This window comes from Loxodonta africana, chromosome 11 (genome assembly GCF_030014295.1).
Source record: "Loxodonta africana isolate mLoxAfr1 chromosome 11, mLoxAfr1.hap2, whole genome shotgun sequence".
NCBI classification, from domain to species: Eukaryota; Metazoa; Chordata; class Mammalia; order Proboscidea; family Elephantidae; genus Loxodonta; species Loxodonta africana.
This window is the reverse complement of record NC_087352.1, coordinates 68764558-68784809: the sequence shown is the minus strand read 5'-3', so window position 1 is coordinate 68784809 and position 20252 is coordinate 68764558.

The window sequence follows — 20252 nt, the reverse complement described above, 5'->3', positions numbered from 1 at the left end:
CATCATAAAGAACATTTCAAGGTCTATCCTGAAGCACAACTTGTCAGTAACAGGATAATATATCCCTACCTACAAGGAAGACGAGTTAATTTGACTTATTCAAATTTGGTTACCAACCACTAACATTAAAAAGAGAAAGAAATTGAAGATTTTTACCAACTTCCGCAGTATGAAATTGATCAAACACGCGATAGAGATGCCTTGATAATTACTGGTAATTGGAATGCAAAAGTGGGAAAGAAAGAAGGATCCATAGTTGGAAGATATGGCCTTGGTGATGAAAATGATACCTAATAGAATTTTGCAAGACCAATGACTTGTTCACTGCAAATATCTTTTTTAAACATAAACAGTGATTATATACCTGGACCTCACTGGAGAAATACACAAGAGTCAAATCTAGTGTTGTTGTGGTTGATATTAATTAAGTACCATTATGTTGGTTCTGACTCGTAGCAGTGACCCTATGTAAAAAAAAAAAACAAAAAACTTTATGGTCCTGCACCATCCTCACAATCCTTAGTATATTTGAGCCCATTGCTGCAGCCACTGTGTCAATTAATCTCATTAAGGATCTTCCTCTCTTTTGCTAACCTTCTGCTTTACTGAGCATAATGTCCTTCTCCAGAGACTGGTCCCTCCTAATAACATGTCCAAAGTACTGTGACAAAAAATAATCATCCTCACTTCTGGTTGCACTCTGGTTGTACTTCCAAAACAGATTTGTTTGTTCTTCTGGCAGTCCATGGTATAGTCAATATTCTTAATCAACACCATAATTTAAAGGAATTGATTATTTTCCAATCTTTCTTATCCATTGTCCAGCTTTTGCATGTACATGAGATGATTGAAAATACAATGGTTTGGAAAAATCCTTCCCTAATTGGACTAAAAACACAGAACCGGCTCCAGCCAAGCATATGTGATCCACAGTCTTGGGCTTTCATCCCTACAGGGAACAAGGTGGCTATTATAATGCAAAGACCATTCTGACAGGGAAAAGACTGTAATTATTTTAGCCAATTACTGGAAAGACAAGTTTCCCAGGTCTGATATCTCTGCCTATTCAACACAGCCCTCACTGACCCACAACAGGGAACTGAGGGCTGAAGCTCCCCCCAGACCACCTAACCTCCTGCCTTAGGGGTCTAAGGAGGGTGACACCTACCAATCTGTAGAGGTACTTGCATTGGGGGCCTAAGGTACAGCTGTAGAGTCCACCCACCAAGGTGCTTTAGGAATAGAGACACACCTACCTCACTGACACTTGGGGGAAGCTTGTCAGCATCCTGCCCCCCACTGGAGTGTGAACCCATGCTGCTACTAGAATCTGGTGCTCACAACTATTACCACTTCTTCTCTAGGTGGATAGGTGACAGTCTGCACCACACACTTGATGAACCCAAATCAGATTCTACTCAAGACTAGTGAATGGACTCAGGCTTATATATCTGGTAACAGCCCAAACCAGCTGGTAAGAGGACATAAGTGAGTCAAGGGCTACAACAAACAAGACAGCGCAATCTAGTAGCCCATCTACATATATTGAAAGAAAACAAAACAAGATAAGACTCAGTGAGCAAATATAGAATAAATCACTACAATACCTTAGTGATGGCTCGGAGACAGCAGTCGATATCAAACCATATAAAGAAGCAGACCATGATTGCTTCTACAACTCCCCAAACTAAAGAATCAAAATCTTTCCCAAATGAAGATACAATCCTGGAATTGCCAGATATAGAATATAAAAAACTAATTTACAGAATGCTTCAAGACATCAGGGATGACCTCAGAAATGAAATAAGGCAATCTACAGAAAAAGCCAAGGAACACACTGATAAAGCAGTTGAAGAACTCAAAAAGATTATTCAAGAACATAGTGGAAAAATTAATAAGTTGCAAGAATCCATAGAGAGACAGCAATCAGAAATCCAAAAGATTAACAAGAAAATTACAGAATTAGACAATGCAATAGGAAGTCAGAGGAGCAGACTCGAGCAATTAGAATGCAGAGTGGGAGATCTGGAGGACCAGGAAATTAACACCAATATGGCTGAAAAAAAATCAGATAAAAGAATTAAAAAAAATGAAGAATCCCTAAGAATCATGTGGGACTCTATCAAGAAGGATAACTTGCGTGTGATTGGAGTCCCAGAACAGGGAGGGATAACAGAAAACACAGAGAGAATAGTTGAAGATCTGTTGGCAGAAAAGTTCCCTGACATCATGAAAGATGAAAGGATATCTATCCAACATGCTCATCGAACCCTATATAAGATTGATCCAAAAAGAAAATCACCAAGACATATTATCATCAAACTTGCCAAAATCAAAGATAAAGAGAAAATTTTAAAAGCAGCCAGGAAGAAAAGAAAGGTCTCCTACAAAGGAGAATCAATAAGAATAAGTTCAGACTACTGAACAGAAATAATGCAGGCAAGAAGGCAATGAGATGACATATATAGAGCACTGAAGGAGAAAAAGTGCCACCCAAGGATCATATATCCAGCAAAACTCTCTCTGAAATATGAAGGTGAAATTAAGACATTTACAGATAAACACAAGCTTAGAGAATTTGCAAAAACCAAACCAAAGCTACAAGAAATACTAAAGAAAATTGTTTGGTCAGAAAACCAATAATATCAGATACCAGCACAACACAAGGTCACAGAACAGAGCATCCTGATATCAACTCAAATAGGGAAATCACAAAAACAAATTAAGATTAATTTAAAAAAAAAAAAAGGCTCAAAACAGGGAATCATTGAAGTCAATATGTAAAAGATCACGATAATCAAAAAGAGGGACTAAATACAGCAGGCATAGAACTGCCATATGGAGAGGGATAGAACGCGATATAGGACAATACAAGTTAGGTTTTTACTTAGAAAAATAGGGGTAAATACTAAGGTAGCCACAAAGAGGTATAACAACTCCATAACTCAAAATAAAAACCAAGAAAAACATAACAACTCAGCAAACATAAAGTCAAATACTATGAAAATGAGGAACACACAATTTACAAAGAAAAACATCTCAGCACAAAAAAGTAAGTGGAAAAATGAAATTGTCAACAACACACATAAAAAGGCATCAAAATGACAGCACTAAACACATTAAAAAAAAAACACATATCTATAATTACGCTGAATGTAAATGGACTAAATGCACCAATAAAGAGACAGAGAGTCTCAGACGGGATAAAGAAACACGATCCGTCTATATGCTGCCTACAAGAGACACACCTTAGACTTAGAGACACAAACAAACTAAAACTCAAAGGAGGGAAAAAAATATATCAAGTAAACAATAAGCAAAAAAGAGCAGGAGTAGCAATATTAATTTCTGACAAAATAGACTTTAAAGTTAAATCCATCACAAAGGATAAAGACGGACACTACATAATGATAAAAGGGACAATTGTCCAGGAAGACATAACCATATTAAATATTTATGCACCCAATGACAGGGCTGCAAGATACATAAAACAAACTTTAACAGAACTGAAAAGTGAGATAGACACCTCCACAATTATAGTAGGAGACTTCAACACACCACTTTCGGAGAAGGACAGGACATACAGTAAGAAGCTCAATAGAGACATGGAAGACCTCATTGCTACAATCAACCAACTTGACCTCATTGACTTATACAGAACACTCCCCTCGACTGCTGCAAAGTATACTTTTTTTCTAGCGCACATGGAACATTCTCTAGAATAGACCACATATTAGGTCATAAAACAAACCTTTGCAGAATCCAAAACATCGAAATATTACAAAGCATCTTCTCAGATCACAAGGCCATAAAAGTGAAACATTTCATAACATGGAGGAACCTGGAAGGCATTATGCTGAGTGAAATTAGTCAGAGGCAAAAGGACAAATATTGTATGAGACCACTATTATAAGATCTTGAGAAATAGTATAAACTGAGAAGAACACATACTTCTGTGGTTACGAGGAGGGAGGGAGGGAGGGTGGGAGAGGGTTATTTACTGATTAGTTAGTAGATAAGAACTACTTTAGGTGAAGGGAAGGACAATACTCAATACACAGAAGGTCAGCTCAACTGGACTGGACCAAAAGCAAAGAAGTTTCCAGGATAAAATGAATGCTTCAAAGGTCAGCAGAGCAAGGGCGGGGGTATGGGGACTATGGCTTAAGGGGACTTTTAAGTCAATTGGCAAAATAATTCTATTATGATAACATTCTGTATCCCACTTTGAAATGTGACATCTGGGGTCTTAAATGCTAAAAAGCAGCTGTCTAAGATCCATCAATTGGTCTCAACCCACCTGGATCAAAGGAGAATGAAGAACACCAAGGTCACACGATAACTAAGAGCCCAAGAGACAGAAAGGGCCACATGAACCAGAGACTTAGGTCATCCTGAGACCAGAAGAACTAGATGGTGCCCGGCCACAACCGATGACTGACCTGACAGGGAGCACAACAGAGAAGCCCTGAGGGAGCAGGAGATCAGTGGGATGCAGACCCAAAATTCTCATAAAAAGACCAGACTTAATGGTCTGACTGAGACTAGAGGAATCCCGGCGGTCATGGTCCCCAAACCTTCTGTTGGCCCAGAACAGGAACCATTCCTGAAGACAACTCATCAGACATGGAAGGGACTGCACAATGGGTAGGAGTGAGAAGCTGATGAAGAGCGAACTACTTGTATCAGGTGGACACTTGAGACTGTGTTGGCATCTCCTGTCTGTAGGGGAGATGGGAGGGTAAAGAGGGTTAGAAACTGGCAAAATTGTCGGGAAAGGAGAGACTGGAAGGGCTGACTCATTAGGGGGAGAGTAAGTGGGAGTATGGAGTAAGGTGTATGTAAGCTTATATGTGACAGACTGACTTGATTTGTAAACGTTCACTTAAAGCTCAATAAAAGTTATTAAAAAAAAAAGAAAAGAAAATACAATGGTTTGGGTCAGGCACTCCCTAGTCCTCAAAGTGACATTTTTGTTTCTCAACATTTTAAAGAAGTCTTGTGCTGCAAATTTTTCCTATGCAATACTACATTTGATTTCCTGACCACTGCTTCCATGGGTGTTGATTATAGATCCAAGTAAAATGAAATCTTTGAAAATTTCTGTCTTTTCTCTGTTTATCGTGATGTTACTCATTTGTCCAGATTTGAGGAATTTTGTTTTCTTTATGTTGAGATGTAATCCTTACTGAAGGCTTTAGTCTTTGATCTTCATCAGTAAGTACCTCAAGTCCTCTTTACTTTCGGCAAGCAAAGTTTTGTTATCTGCATATCACTGGTTGTGAAAGAGTCTTCCTCCAGTCTGATGCCACATTCTGCTTTATATAGTCTAGGTTCTTGGATTATATGCTCAGCACACAGATTGAATAAGTGCAGTGAAATGATAGTACCCTGACGCACACCTTTTCTAATTTTAAACCACTCGTATCCCTTTGTTCTGTTCAAAGGCCTGACTCTCGGTCTATGTACATGTTCCTCAAGAGCAAAATTAAGTGTTCCGGGATTCTCATTCTTTTCAAAATTAACCATAATTTGTTAGAACCAGAGTCAGATGTCTTGGCATAGTCAATAAAACACAGGTAACCATCTTTCTGGTATTCTCTGCTTTCAGCCAGGCTCCATTTGACATCAGCAATGATATCCCTCATTACACGTCCTCTTCTGAGTCTGGCTTGAATTTCTGGTAGTTCCCTGTGGATGTACTGCTACAACCACTTTTAAATTATTTTCAGCAAAATTTTACTTTCATGTGATACTGATGTATTGTTCAATAATTTCTGCATTCCGTTGGATCACCTTTCTTTGGATTGTGCAGAAATATGAATCTCTTCCAGTCAGTTGGCCAGGTAGCTATCTTCCAAATTTTTTGACAGATGAGTGAGCATCCCAGTGCTTCATCTATTTATTGAAACAGCTCAGTTGGTATTCTGTTAATTCTCGGAAAAGTGTTTCTTGCCAATGCCTTCAATGTAGCTTGGACTTCTTCCTTCAGTACTATCAATTCTTGATCATATACTACCTCCTGAAATGATTGGACATTAGCCAATTATTTTTGGTACAGTGACCCTGTATTCCTTTCACCTTCTTTTGATGCTTTTACTTCATTATTTTTTTTTCCATTTGCTTTAGCTACTCTATGTTCAAGAACAAGTTCGAGTCTCTTCTGACATCTATTTTGGTCTTTTGTTTCTTTCCTGTCTTTTTAATGACCTTTTACTTTCTTCATATATGATGTCCTTGATGTCATCCTACAACTCATCTGGTCTTAGGTCATTAGTGTTTAATGTGTCACATCTATTTTTGAGATGATCTCTAAATTCAGGTAAGATGTACTCAAGGTTGTAATATGTCTTATGGATTTTTTTTTAATGAACTACATCGGTGGAAAGAGATGATGGAGAAGCTCAATATCATCAGTCAGAACAAGGCAAGGGGCAGACTGAGGAACAGACCATCAATTGCTCATACACAAGTTCAAGTTGAAGCTGAAGACAATTAAAATAAATATTAATTATGGTGTTAGCAAAGAATATTGAATATACCATGGACTGCCAGAAGAATGAACAAACGTGTATTGAAAGAAGTACAGCCAGAATGCTCCTTAGAAACCAGAATGGCAAAACTTCATCTCAGATATTTTCGACATGTTATCAGGAGGGACCAGTCCCTGAAGAAGAACATCATGTTTGGTAAAGTAGAGGGTCACTGAAAAGAAGAAGAGCCTCGACCAGATGGAGTGACACTGTGAATTCAACAACGGGCTCAAACATACCAACGTTTTTGAGGATGGTGCAGGATCAGGTAGTGTTTCGTTCTATTGTACTTAGGGTCCCTATGAGTTGGAACTAACAGGACATCACCTAAAAACAACCACCACATAAAAATGGTTATCAGAGATTTAGTCCAAGCAGGAGATGGGGTATTAAATTAATCATACCATCCTGGATCAAATGTGGGTTGCACCTAAATACCTTCATTGCTACTATATTCTCCCAACGTTACTTATCCGTGTGCAGTAGTTCTGAGAGTCCTACTGCCTGGGTTATCTGGGAGTATTCCAGTTTCCCAAGCTAGAGACTAAAAATTAATCTGATCTTTGCCTAGAGGTTGGACTCTACATCTGATGCCCCCTAGCGAATGAGGACCATTTCACAATATCAGAGCCATCTGCACAGAATGTAATCTTTATGGGCACAAGGATTTTTGTCTCTCTCTTTTTTTTTAATTACTATTTCCCCAATGACTACAGCAGTGCCTGACACATGAAAAATACTCAATAAATATTTTTTGGAATTAATTGATTCAGCACAGATTAAGTGTGTATATAACGATTGCCAAGAATATTATAATTTAGACAGCTGGTCTCCATCTTTGTGGGTGAGTCATACATCTAGTCTAAGCTTTCTAGGCCCAAACTCACATAATCTCAGCTAATGCACACCTAACCTAATTGCCAACTTTTATTTTCAACTCAGGATTCTATGTGATTTTTCTACGGCAGAATGCACTCATGGCTTTTGTCTAATACATTTTCATGCTCACTAGCTCTAGATGATTGTGAGCCTTTTAGAATTTTCCTTCATGTAAGATTTTGGAATCCATGTTGTTTGATACTATCTTGAATGATGACTATCTATTTAGTTTCTTGAAAGTGTTTAGCTTCAGTTTCCATTTGACATCAATGTGAAGTTTTATGAGAGTCTTTCTTGAAGTACAGGAAGGTAGAAAATAGGAGAAAAAAAATTCAATACTTCTCAGCTTAGCATTCAATATCTCACCATCTGATCCAGAACTATCTTTCCAGCAATGTGCTACTTGTGATTTTGCAAGCACATTCCACTTTCACAAATCGGAGTTTATATTTCCTTCTGCAAAAGTTTTTGCTTCCTCCTCTTCCCCACACATTGAAATCCAACACCATCTTTCAACTTCACAATAATCCTTCATTCCTGTATGATGATTTCTCTGACTAGTCATGTGATTTTTTAAAAATTAATTAATTAATTAATTATTTTAATTAAATTAAACAATTACATCCAAGTTCCCAAGACAAGTTGTCTTTAAGTAGCAGTAGTGGTCAGTCAGACATGGTCTGTTTCAAGAAACTTAAGGCACAGAGGAAGAGATGACTATAATGAGAGTGAGAGGAGCCACATAGAATCAAAACTGAGTAATTCAGAAGTAGAGAGTGTTGTCGAATGCTTGTGGCTAGCGGTCAATCTTGAGAAGAGTTGTGAAAAATGAAAAAGCTCGTGATTATACAAATGTCGAAAGTGCCTGTCAAGGGCAGCGCAATACTTGAGAAAAGTCATGGTCTGCATGTGAGAAACTACAATTTATTTGATTAGATCTTCAAGAATTATTTAAAAAAAAAGATTGCAGGAAAAAAGGTAGACAGTGACTGGAACAGGTTAATAGAGGAACATTAATACCTTTCTAAAGAATTTGAATTTTATTCCGTAGACAGAAAATGAGGAAGTACAGAATTGTTTTGATGTATGTTGCTATTGTGTCGTTGGATGCCGTGGAGTTGATTCCACCTCATGGCAACCCCATGTGATCAGAGTACAATTGCTTCATAGGGTTTTCAAGGCTATGACCTCTTAAAAGCAGATTGCCAGGCCTGCCTTTTGAAGCATTTCTGGGTGAGTTCGAACCACCAACATTTTTGGCCAGTAGTTGAGTGCTTAACCATTTTTACCACAATGATATAAAAGGACCTATGCTTTGAGGGAAAAAAAAAAAGACCACAATAGGATGGAATGGAATGTTGATCCGGCTTTCAATTATAAAAGAGATTTAAGGAACTCCAAGTAGTCCTAGAAAGATTGCCCTGGCTCAGTTAATGCATACCCATACCCAAAAAAAACAAACCCACTGCCGTCGAGTCCATTTCAACTCAAAGCGACACTGTAGAATAGAGTAGAGCTACCCTATTGAGTTTCCAAGAAGTGCCTGGTGGATTCAAACTGCTGACCTTGTGGTTAGCAGCTGTCGCTCTTAACCACTATGCCACCAGGGTTTCTAAGGAAGAGCATAAGTAGTGTTACTCACCTTCCAGTGAGAGTTCATCAGCACTGAGCTCAGCATGCCTCACATCCACCCTGCTTATCTCCAACACCACCTGAAGTATAAGACCACCAAGTCCTCCAACATCACCCAGGGTCTCATATGGTTTGGAGTGTTGCTAATCTGACTCATCGCTCTATATCACATCTTTCTCTGGCCCTCCAAACCAGCCTAATGTACTCTTTGGATAGTGCATGCTGCCTGGGTTTGGATCCGGCATAGTGCACTACTTACAAGCTGTATAACTTTAGACATGCTACTTAACATCTCTAGGACTCAGTTTCTTCACCTTTGAAAAAAGAAAATACGTGTACATAAGCTAGGCCTGGGTGTTAAGAACAGTTAAGCACTCTACTACAAGCTGAAAGGTTGGTGGACAAAATCCATGATAATTCTCTGTTGTTGAGAGCTGTCCTATGTGGTGTAGGTGTTGGGCAGCACCCTTGGGCTCCACACAATGGAGGGCCATAGCCTTTCCTCTCAGTTGTGACAACAAAAATTGTCTTCAAATATCCTCTAATTTAATGTGGGAGGAACAATTATCCCAAGAACCACCAACTTGAATGATAAACAGCAACATGTCATCTGGCTCCTCATTGACAAGCGAATGGCTAAGTACAAGCTACAAAATTTACTCATTTAAGCACTGGAACGTCAAAATACGCCAATCCATACTGTGCGGGTCCTCTCCTGCTCGGGGCGGCTCACTAAGACAACCCGCTAAGCTGGTCTGCTATCCCAAAGCCTCCTGCCAACTCCACCTCTGCTGGCAACTCTGCCAAATAGACTCAGACACAGGTGGCAGCAAAGAGCACTTCACATTTAATTGATGCAAAATTGGATTTGGGGTAATTGTAGATAATTAGCCAATTTTGACTCAGGCCATCTTTTTATTCTTTTGCTCGTCTAAAATACCACCTCTACAGTATATCACTTTGTTCATGACCTGGGTCTGGAGGATCCAGTAAAGCACAGCCTCCTCCCACCCATAAGGCCCTCTCTAAACACCACACAATGGGATTCTTGCTCTCTGGGAAGTCCTCCTGCACTAACAATGACTACCAACACTTAATACTCCATTTTCTCTATTCTATCAACTCTCAGGTTGCTCTTTTCCCAATCGGGTGGGCTATTCTTGAGGGATGGAGACCGCTTTTTGAATTTTGTTATTCTCCTACATCATTTGTAGACTACCTATTAATTAGTACAGAGTAAGTGTCCAGTAGGTAATCGTCATTAATTTTATGTAAAAGACTATAAATATTTATGCAAAATAACATGGCTATGTGGTCAGTGGTCAGAGTCAAAAAATTAAGTGGCTTCAATTCAAGGTCATGATAAAAAAAATTGATGGTGGCAAGGAAATTGCATGTACCTAGGAGAAGGTATGGCTGGATTTGTTTTAAATTGAGATGTTTGGGGAACCGTCAAAGACTTAGCTATGTCATTATGGACATCTGCTAGGAATGCTAAAGGTAAACAATCACCTGAAAGATATATTTACTTGTATGTAGTGGAAAACAGCAGCTCATTAGCTCTCTGCTTAGCTCGTTAACTCACCAGCTCGTTAGCCCTCTGCTCGTTAACTACTTAGCTCTGATTAGCTCTGCTCACTTCCTTCTCCTATCGCTCACAGTGTGAATGAACTGTAAATCTGCCAGAGCAACAGATGGTCATTCCATGTCCAGGGCGGGAGTTCAGGGTGGGGGGAACAGAGCCTTCCTACATTTTTCTGACCTTGAAAATATTCCATTTTATTGAAGTTTGTGGGTTGTGGTGTAGCTTGGCCAGGAAAGAAACTGGCACGGTATTATTGTAAGATGTAGAAAGGTTCACTGAGGCAGATTCCCTGGCATGATGCAAACGTACAATTACAAGGCCACACAACGCTTGTTCACGGTTATCTACACGGAGGCACTCAGAAACTTTAAAACACAGGGGAAGTTCAGGGATATTTCTAATGAGTGTTTATTAATGATTTATCACACATCCAGCCCTGTGCTGGGTACTGTGGGGATGTAAAAAATGCTATTTAAGAGATCTTGCTGAGGGTACAATGTTTACGTGCATAAAACTGTTAGAACAATAAACCAATTTTTTTACTCATTAATTAAATTCTATGGTATAGATTATATGCAATCTGGATGTTCAGAAAAGAAATTTGATTATTAATACAAAAAAAAGGATTATTCCCTGTTATTTAAATTATTCATGCAAAATCAAAAATAGGGTTTCCATTGCATTAATATCTAAAATGGCTGCATTATCAATGTGGCTATAGCAAGGCCAGGCCTTCATTTTAAGAACATTTGATTACCTGCTCAGCTTCCAAATCTTACATCTACTTCCCATCAGCTGGAAAATGAATACACCATAGGTGATTAATTTATTATACCTTAACTATTGTGCCTCCAGGTACCCATACTTCAATACTTGACTAATTTCCACTGAGTTGATTTCGACTCATGGGACCCCACGTATATCACAGTAGAACTGTGCTCCATAGGATTTTCAATGGCTGATTTTTTAGTAGTAGATAGGTCTCCAGATCTTTTTTCTAAGGCATCTCTGGGTAGAATCGAACCTCTAACCTTTCAGTTGGCAGCCGAGCACGTTAGCCAGTTGCATCACCCAGTGACTCTACCCAGTACTTGAAGGTATACGTTAACTAGAAATGATAAGAAATTCTTCCTTTTTATTCATTCACATATTCAAGTGGCCATATCAACAATGACCCACAAGGTATTTGATATAGCATCGACAACTCATAGCTTAGTCTTATTGGGCAAGATTCTGGATAGAGAATAGCAGATGGGATGTTTAAGTTTTGATGTGGAGGTGAGAGACACAAGAAATAGATGGAACTGGTACACTGGGAGAAATTGTCTGGTAGAACAGTCCAGATACAGTTTCTGAGCGCCAAGGGACAACAGAGGCTCTGCACAGCTGAGAGAGAGGGTCTCGCCAGGGGTGGGGGACAAGAGATAAAGAGAGCAGGACACTGGTAACCAATTTTGTCTGCCTGGCACTGTAATGGACGACTGGTCCTGTCTGCAGGGAGGGGCTGCTGCCAGCCAAGTGGCTCTCGCCTGTGAGGCAGCGCCTCATTGATTTTAAGCCACGCAGATACAGCCTGTCTTATTGCTATCTCATCATCTAAAAAATAAAATAAAAAGAAAATAGCAAAAATGTGAGACCTTTCTTAGATGCCTGGGGCTTTCTTTCTTTGGCTGCAAGAACTTTTGCAAAGGAAAACATAAACAAAATATATTTCCTGTCTGCCCATAACAAACAGAGACTAAAAATACTGTTACAACTGTACAATAGTCTAAGGTCAACGTATTCCCTCTTCATGGCTATGAAAACCTGACCTGCATAAGGCATTAAAATTCATAACACATGAAAATTAGGGAGTTCTGGAAGCACTTTCTTCTATATAAGTACAAATTTTCTCTGCCTACATCTAGCATTTAAAGGAAACCATCCAGATAATTAAAATGCCTATAAATGAAATGTCAAAGTTAAATGTTTCTTTTAAGTCTTAATGCTTAGGCAAAGCGAAACCTTTATTCTGAAATAATATGCTTTAAATACTGGTAGTATCTTGTGAGGGAGTAGAATAATTAAGGTTTACCACAAAAAATGGGTCTACAGGTCTCCGTGCCGCTCCACTCAGCAAGTAACCTTTATGAAGGGGAATGCGATAATCAGTGTGTATTTTTTGTCCTTAAATACTGCCATTATTTTAAACATGAATCTAGCTACTGTGGATAAAGCTAACATTACAATGCACACGGACTGAATTAATCACACAAATATAGGAAACAGAGTTGTTGAGTTAGGCAGATTTTCATTTGATTTTTGTGTAATTTGCTTCTACCCCCGACCCCCACCCCTAGGCATTACTGTGATTACTGTTATGTGCTTTGTTTCTTATCCTCTTATGTTTACCATTCTCCCCTGGATGTCCATGGCATGGGGAAATGACTATGGGCACAGTAGGTTTGAGGCAGTTGTGATGCATCTGAGCTGGGACTGAGTTTGAATACAATTCAATCCCTTAGTCAGAATGTGGATCCATTGTAGATTAATAAACTAATTTTTTCTAAAGATTTCTATTGTTGCCCACAAGGTTTCTATCAAACATTTCACACACCGTACACACACACACACACACACACACACACACACACACACACAGAGTCAGTTTCCCTTTTGAATGTTAGAGTAAATGACCTCCCACATTTGCCTTAATAGATGAAACTCTGTAACCATCCAAGAAGACCTGTGTCTTACCAAACAGGCAATGGCATGGGCCCAGGGTGGGGCTGGGCCCCTCTGAGCAGAAGGAAGAAAACTGTGACATCATAATTCCTAGATGGTATGTTCTGCTTTGATACATATCATCTCAACCACCTAATCATCCCCACCTTTCTGCAATGCTGATCAGGCAAGACTGTGACTTGCTTTGCTACCTGAAGGCCAGCAGGAAGTGACTTCTCCACCTCCTCACCTTTTGCTGGCTGGTAATAGACTGCCTACTGGGAAGAAGGAAATATCTTTGAGGGACAGCCCTTAGTTCTGGAGAAGATAATTCACACTGGACCTGGGTTCTTACTTCATCTGGACCATGCTCTGATTTCCCTTTGATGATGGTGTTCTGGAGCGCAGGTGTGGGGTGGCATCAGTAGTGAGTGACGGGATCATATTTCTAGCTGTTGTATGTCTTACTCCTGAAATCACATCTTATCTATTTGTTTAAAAATACCCCCCTCCTTGTGTTTGAGTGGCAGATGGTAGAGACAGGTGGTTTTCCTTTCAGGCAGGCAACACACTAAAGAAGTAAAAACAAACTACACCTTTTGGAGGAGAGGCAACAGGTCAAATACAAAAGCTAGCCTTTAGAGGTCTGGCTAGTGTTAGTAGCAGAGGTTCATATTAATACAGCCTGCCCCCCGCCCCACCCATGGGCTCCCAGACACAATCATATGACTTGATTCTACTTGAGTGGGAAGTATGTTCAATTGTATATCACTGAATGAAAATTGTGCATGTTTAAGTGGAGGGGGCAGAGAAATAGTTGAGTCATAGCTTCAGGCCTCTTCCCTTGCTAAAGTCAGATTTTGGTTTTGGAATGGAAGGACTTAAGAGACAGAGATTCTGAAAGGCAGATGATGGCCCCTGGTTTGTGGAGGACTCAGAACCGCTCCTCACTCGTCAAGTCTATGCCCTGCTTTTCCTCCTTGAGAGATGCCACAATATCTGCAATGAAATAATCCTGAAAGTACACCCTAACAACTACATACTGACTACTTTCTACGACTGATGTGAAACCTCAGTAAAGAGTTCTGGAGGAACTAGTTTCCCTATTAGGACATTTGAGGTGGTTCTAAGACCCTTATTCCAACCAGTCCTCTTTTCTTGTTGGTAGCACTCAGGAATGGCCTACTATTGGTATCCTTCTTAGAACAGGTATCCTGATACAACTGTTTTGATGAGTCAACTGAATAATGGAAGGATTAATATTGTAAAATTTTGCTCAAGGCTGTGTTTCCCAAAACAATACGTTGAAGTTTTAACACCTGGTATCTATGAATTTGACCTTATTTGGGAATGGGGGTCTGTGATACTTAAGGCTGTGTGTCAGCTTGATTGGGCCATGATTCTCAGTGGTTTGGCAGTCATATAATGATGTGATCACCTCCATGATGAGATTTGATATAATGTGATCACCTCCATGATGGGATCTGCTGTCAGTAGCCAATCAGTTGAAAGGGAGTTTCCTTGGGAGTATGGCCTGCATCCAATATAGGCGCATTTTCTGGCATAGCTTGTGGGCTTTTGCTCTCTCTGCATCCTGCAGCTGGCTTCTATTGGTCTGACCTCCAGCTCTTGGGACTTGAGCTAACAGCTTACCTGCTGCCTTGCCTATCAGTCTTGGGATTTGTCAGGCTTCCCTGCATGTGAGCCAGAGCCTTGCTGTCTGACTTGCCAATCTTGAGTTTGCCAGCCCCTGCACCTATGCAAATCAGAAGGAGCCTCCAGCCTGATCCACAGACTTGGGACTTCCAGCCTCTACAACTACAGGAGCCATTTCTTTAATATAAATCTCTCTGTATATGTATTTATACACCTTACTGGTTTTGCTTCTCTAGAGAACCCAGCCTAAGACATTTGGTATCGGGAGTTGTTCTACAGAAACAAAATTGTAAGGATGAGTTTTCTAAATTGGTTTTCAAGTCTGGTTAGTCTTAAAAAATGTTGATGACTCTGCTTCCAATAGTAAAAAGGGCGCTGCTAATTCGTGGTGTGAGGTGGCAATAGAAATACCCAAAATATCACCACCAATAGATCAGGTATTGGTGAAAAGTGAGGCTCTTAGTGAGTCACATGTTTGATATTTTTCTGCAATTTTGTCATAATGAGAAGTATAAAGAGGCTGATTGGTTGACTTCATTTTAGCTAGATGAAGTGGTAAAAGAAAGAGATGAGCTTGAGGTATCAAAGTTCAAGTGCCACATAAAGGACCTCAAAGTTTCCACTTGTACCTTGAAAGAAAGCCTTATTTTTTGTAGTAAGAGAGCTGATATTGCCAAAAGACAAACCTGGAGTTTTATTGTAAGAGTGGCTGAATTACAATGCCAACAGAATTGCCAACCTTGAATGGTGCCTGAAGTTAAAGTAAAGGTCATAGATTGGGAAAAAACTAGGGATGGAGGTTATGCATGGGCTCAGCAACATGGACTTCCACTCACCAGGGTGAACTTGGTTACAGCCACTGCTGAGTGCAAAATCTGCCAGCAGCAGAGACCAATACCTAGACCTCGATATGGCACCATTCCTTGAGGTGATCAGCCAGCAACCTAGTGGAAGGTTGATTACATTGTACTGCTTTTATCATGGAAAGGGCATTGTTTTGTATTTACCAGAATAGACACTTTGGAGATGGATTTGCCTTCCCTGCATGCAATGCTTCTGCCAAAACTATCATCCATGGACTTGCAGAGTGCCTTATCCACAGTCATGGTAGCTCACACAGCATCACCTCGAATCAAGGGACTCATTTCACAGGAAATGAATGAAGTGTGGCAATGGACCCATGCTCAGGGAATTCACTGGTCTTATCATGTTCCTCATCATTCTGAAGTATCTGGCTTGACAGAGTGATAGAATGGCCTTTTAAAGACACAATTACAGTACTAGCTAGGTGGCAATACCTTGCAGGGTTGGGGCAATGTTATCCAGGAGGGTGTATATGCTCTAAACCTTAGTCCAGTGTATGATGCTGTTTCTCCCATAGCCAGGATTCATGGGGTCCAGGAATCAAGGTGTGGAATTGGAAGTGGCACCACTCCCTGTTACCCTAGTGACCATTCACAAAATTTTTGCTTCCTTTCCACACAACCCTATGCTCTGTGTGTCTAGAGGTATTAGTTCCAAAGGGAGGAATACTCCCACCTGGAGATACATTGAGCTGGAAGTTTAGAATGCCACCTGGCCACTTTGTGCTCCTTATGCCTCTGGATCAACAAGCAAAAAAAGGAGTTACCATATTGACTGGTGTGATTGATCCTGATTACCAAGAGGAAATTGAATTGATATTACATCATAGAGGCAAAGAAGAGTATGTACAGAATGCAGAAGATTCCTTAGAGTGCCTCTTAGTACCATCATACCCTAAGATTAAAGTCAATGGAAAACTACAGCAACACAATTCCGACAGGACAACTAATGACCCAGACCCTTCAGGAAAGAAGGTCTGGGTGGCCGCACCAGGCAAGCAACCATGACAAGCTGAGATGCCCTTTGAGGGCAAAAGGAATGGGGAATGGGTGGTAGAAGAAGGGAGTTCATTCTAAATACCAGTTATGACTACTTCACCAACTGCAGAAACAAAGATGGTAATTGTTATGTGTATTTCTGCCTTGTATGTGTGCGTCAAATATTTTTGTTTTCTTCACTTATAAAACATGGAATGTGAACAGGGCTAGTACATTTTTGATTATATGTGTGTTCGTTATATCATGTTAGGCACAAGTATGACTTTATGATTGTCTTTATTCAGAGATTATGTATGGTTTAAGGAGGTTTGTACAGGTGCAAAATTGACAAGGGGCGAACTGTGACCATTAAGGTTGTGTGTCAACTTGGCTGGGCCATGATTCTCAGTGATTTGGCAGTTATGATGTAGTTTAGCAGTCATATAATGATGTGATCGCTACCATGATGAGATTTGATATAATGTGATCACCTCCATGATGGGATCTGCTGCAAGTAGCCAATCAGTTGAAAGGGAGTTTCCTTGGGGTATGGCCTGCATCCAATATAGGTGAACTTTTTGGCAAGGCCCGTAGGCTTTTCTCTCTTTGGATCCTGCAGCTGACTCCTATTCATCTGACCTTCAATTCTTGGAACTTGAGCCAGCAGCTTACCTGCTGTCTAGTCCACCAGTCCTGTAATCTGTTGGTCTTCACAGAGCCCTGCTGTCTGACTTGCCAATCTTGAGTTCACCAGTTTCTGTGACTATGCAAATCAGGACAAGCCTAGGGCCTGACCCACAGACTTGGGACGTTCCAGCCTCTACAGCTGTGTGAGCCATTTCCTTAACATAAATCTCTCTCTCTATATATATGTATATATACGTATATATACATATATATATATTTATATGCTTTACTAGTTTTGATTTCTTAGCGAACACAGGGTCTTTGAAAATGTTAAGTTAACGTGATGTCATTCTGGAGAAGGGTGGGTCCTAATTTCATTACTAGTTTTGTCCTTATAAAAGAGGGAGTGACATGCAGAGGGAAGGTAGCCATGTGACAACAGAGGCAGAGATTGGGGTGGTCTACAAGGATCACTAGCTGCCACCAGAAGCTAGGATGGAGTCATGGAACAAATTCAACTCAGAGCCCTTGTAAGAAATCAACACAGCATATCCTGTCAAACTTTTAGCCTCTGGAAATGTGAGCCAATATATACTTTTTTTTTTTTTTCTTATAAGTCATCCAGTTTGTGGTACTTTGCTACAGCAGCCCTAGGAATCCAATATTCATGGCTAGCATTTTAGAAAATCAGGTCAAAATCCAAAATAATTCTAATAGTTTAAAAACAGAACCAGGAAAAGACACACACAGGAATGCAGAGCAAATCTAACTGCCTACATTTCCTTCTACCCATTGCTACCAAGTTGATTCTGACTCATAGTGACATTTTAGGACAGAGTAGAACTGCCCCATACGGTTTCCAAAGATGTAAATCTTTACAGAAGCATACTACCACATCTTTTTCCTCCAAAGTGGCTGGTGGGCTCAAATCACTGACCTTTCGATTAGTAGCCAAGTGTTTAACCACTGCACCACCAAAGTTCCTTCCATTCTCTTCTACAGTTAGCTAATTTAGATGAAAAATGGAATTTTCTATCTTTTTTATTTACTTGTGTCTTTGTTTTGTTTAAGAAGTGAAGACAGATGATACTGTTACTCAAAAGTTTTCAATTATTATTTTACTCACTTTTAAATTCAATTAATTTTTGAAAAGCATCTCTTCCAACTCCACTCTGTAACGCATGGTACAAATGCAAGCTCCTTTAGAAAATGCTGAAAGCAGTGCACTCAGGTCTGGATTGCAACCTCTGGCAAGGCACTGTGAATAAGAGATTAGGTGAATTGGCATAATAATTACATATTAGGTGTCAAATTGAACCTGTCATCCTCCTTGACCTTTCCACTCTCTGTCCCCTGGCCCAGCACCCATTTTAGTTCCTGTTTCCTCAATCATTGAATTACAACCTACCAGTTTCACAAACCAGAAACTGCTATGCTGTCTTTCACTCATTATCTCTTATTCACTCACATGTAATCAGTTACCAAGTCCTGTCAATTCTAACTTTTAAAATTCTCTCAATCTGTTCATTTAATGTGACCTCCATTACCACCACCACCCAGTTTAGTACCAGTTTGTCCCCAGTACCAGGATATCTTGCCTGGGTTATTTCAAAAGCCTTTAACTGGGTTACTTGTCTTTTAATACTGCCTCTCTCCAGCCTATTCCCACCAAAACTGGGGAATTCTTTCTAGTCTTTCCCAATACTTTCCAAAACCTGCCAATGGTTTCCCAAAGTCTTACAATGAAAGCAAACTTCGTAAGAAGGCCTTGTATAACCTTGCCCTGTATGACCTGGCATTTTAATAATTCTCCAAACTCATCATCTGTCACTACTAATTGCACACTACCTGTCGACTTACCAAATGACTTTCTATTCCTCAAATGAGCCATGTTCCCTTTGTCCTCTAGGTGTTTATGACTGATTCTCTCTGCCTGAAACACTCTTCTCTTTTCCAACTCTTCTGCCTTTCCTATTTTTCTTTCTGTTTCAAGTTAAAGATTCTCTTCTCAAAAACTTTCCTGATTTTCCCATCTCTCTCCATCTCTGGAGTAGCTCTCTCTTCTATGTGTTTACAAGACCCAGGTGTTTATGTTATCCACTCAAAATATTAATTTTAATATACCTTCTTTGCTCCTATATTCTTAATGCTTGTCCCAGAGCAGAATTTACCAAAAATGTGTTGTATAAATAGATAACATCCCCACAATGATCTCAATATCATCTAAACATACCCTTTTTATTTCTTTCCTGGGTCTTGAGAGAGCAGATATTTTTCAGACCCAGATATTCTTCCATCCACTATTCACTTAACCAATCAAAATAGCTAAGTGTGGTTTGGATCATATTGAAAAAAAAGAAAAATTAATTGTAAGCCTGAGTCAAGTATAGTACTGCATGGTTTTCATTGTACTATCTAGTGCCTCAAAGAATAATTGTGCTTTCTATCCCATCGCCAAGTGCCCGCAGCTGTTCCACTTTGGAGCTAAAATCCAAACTTAAGTTTGATTGATTCTAAAGCTTAGACTCTTAGTAAATTTCTTCCTGAGGATCAGTCTAAGTACTCCTTCTCTTAGCACTGTCAGCAAAGTGAACAAAAGGAAGCATGGGGGAGCTACAAAAGTACAGGGCTTAGGGTCCGTAGACTTGATCTCTACCTCTGCTCGTGAGATTGAGCAAAGCATTTCATCTCTTGGATTACAAGAATTTTGAACAAATTGATTTTTAAAATTTAGCCTTACAACTGTTAGTCTATGTTATTGTGCCCAAATTTGACCATTAAAAATGTTAATCATCC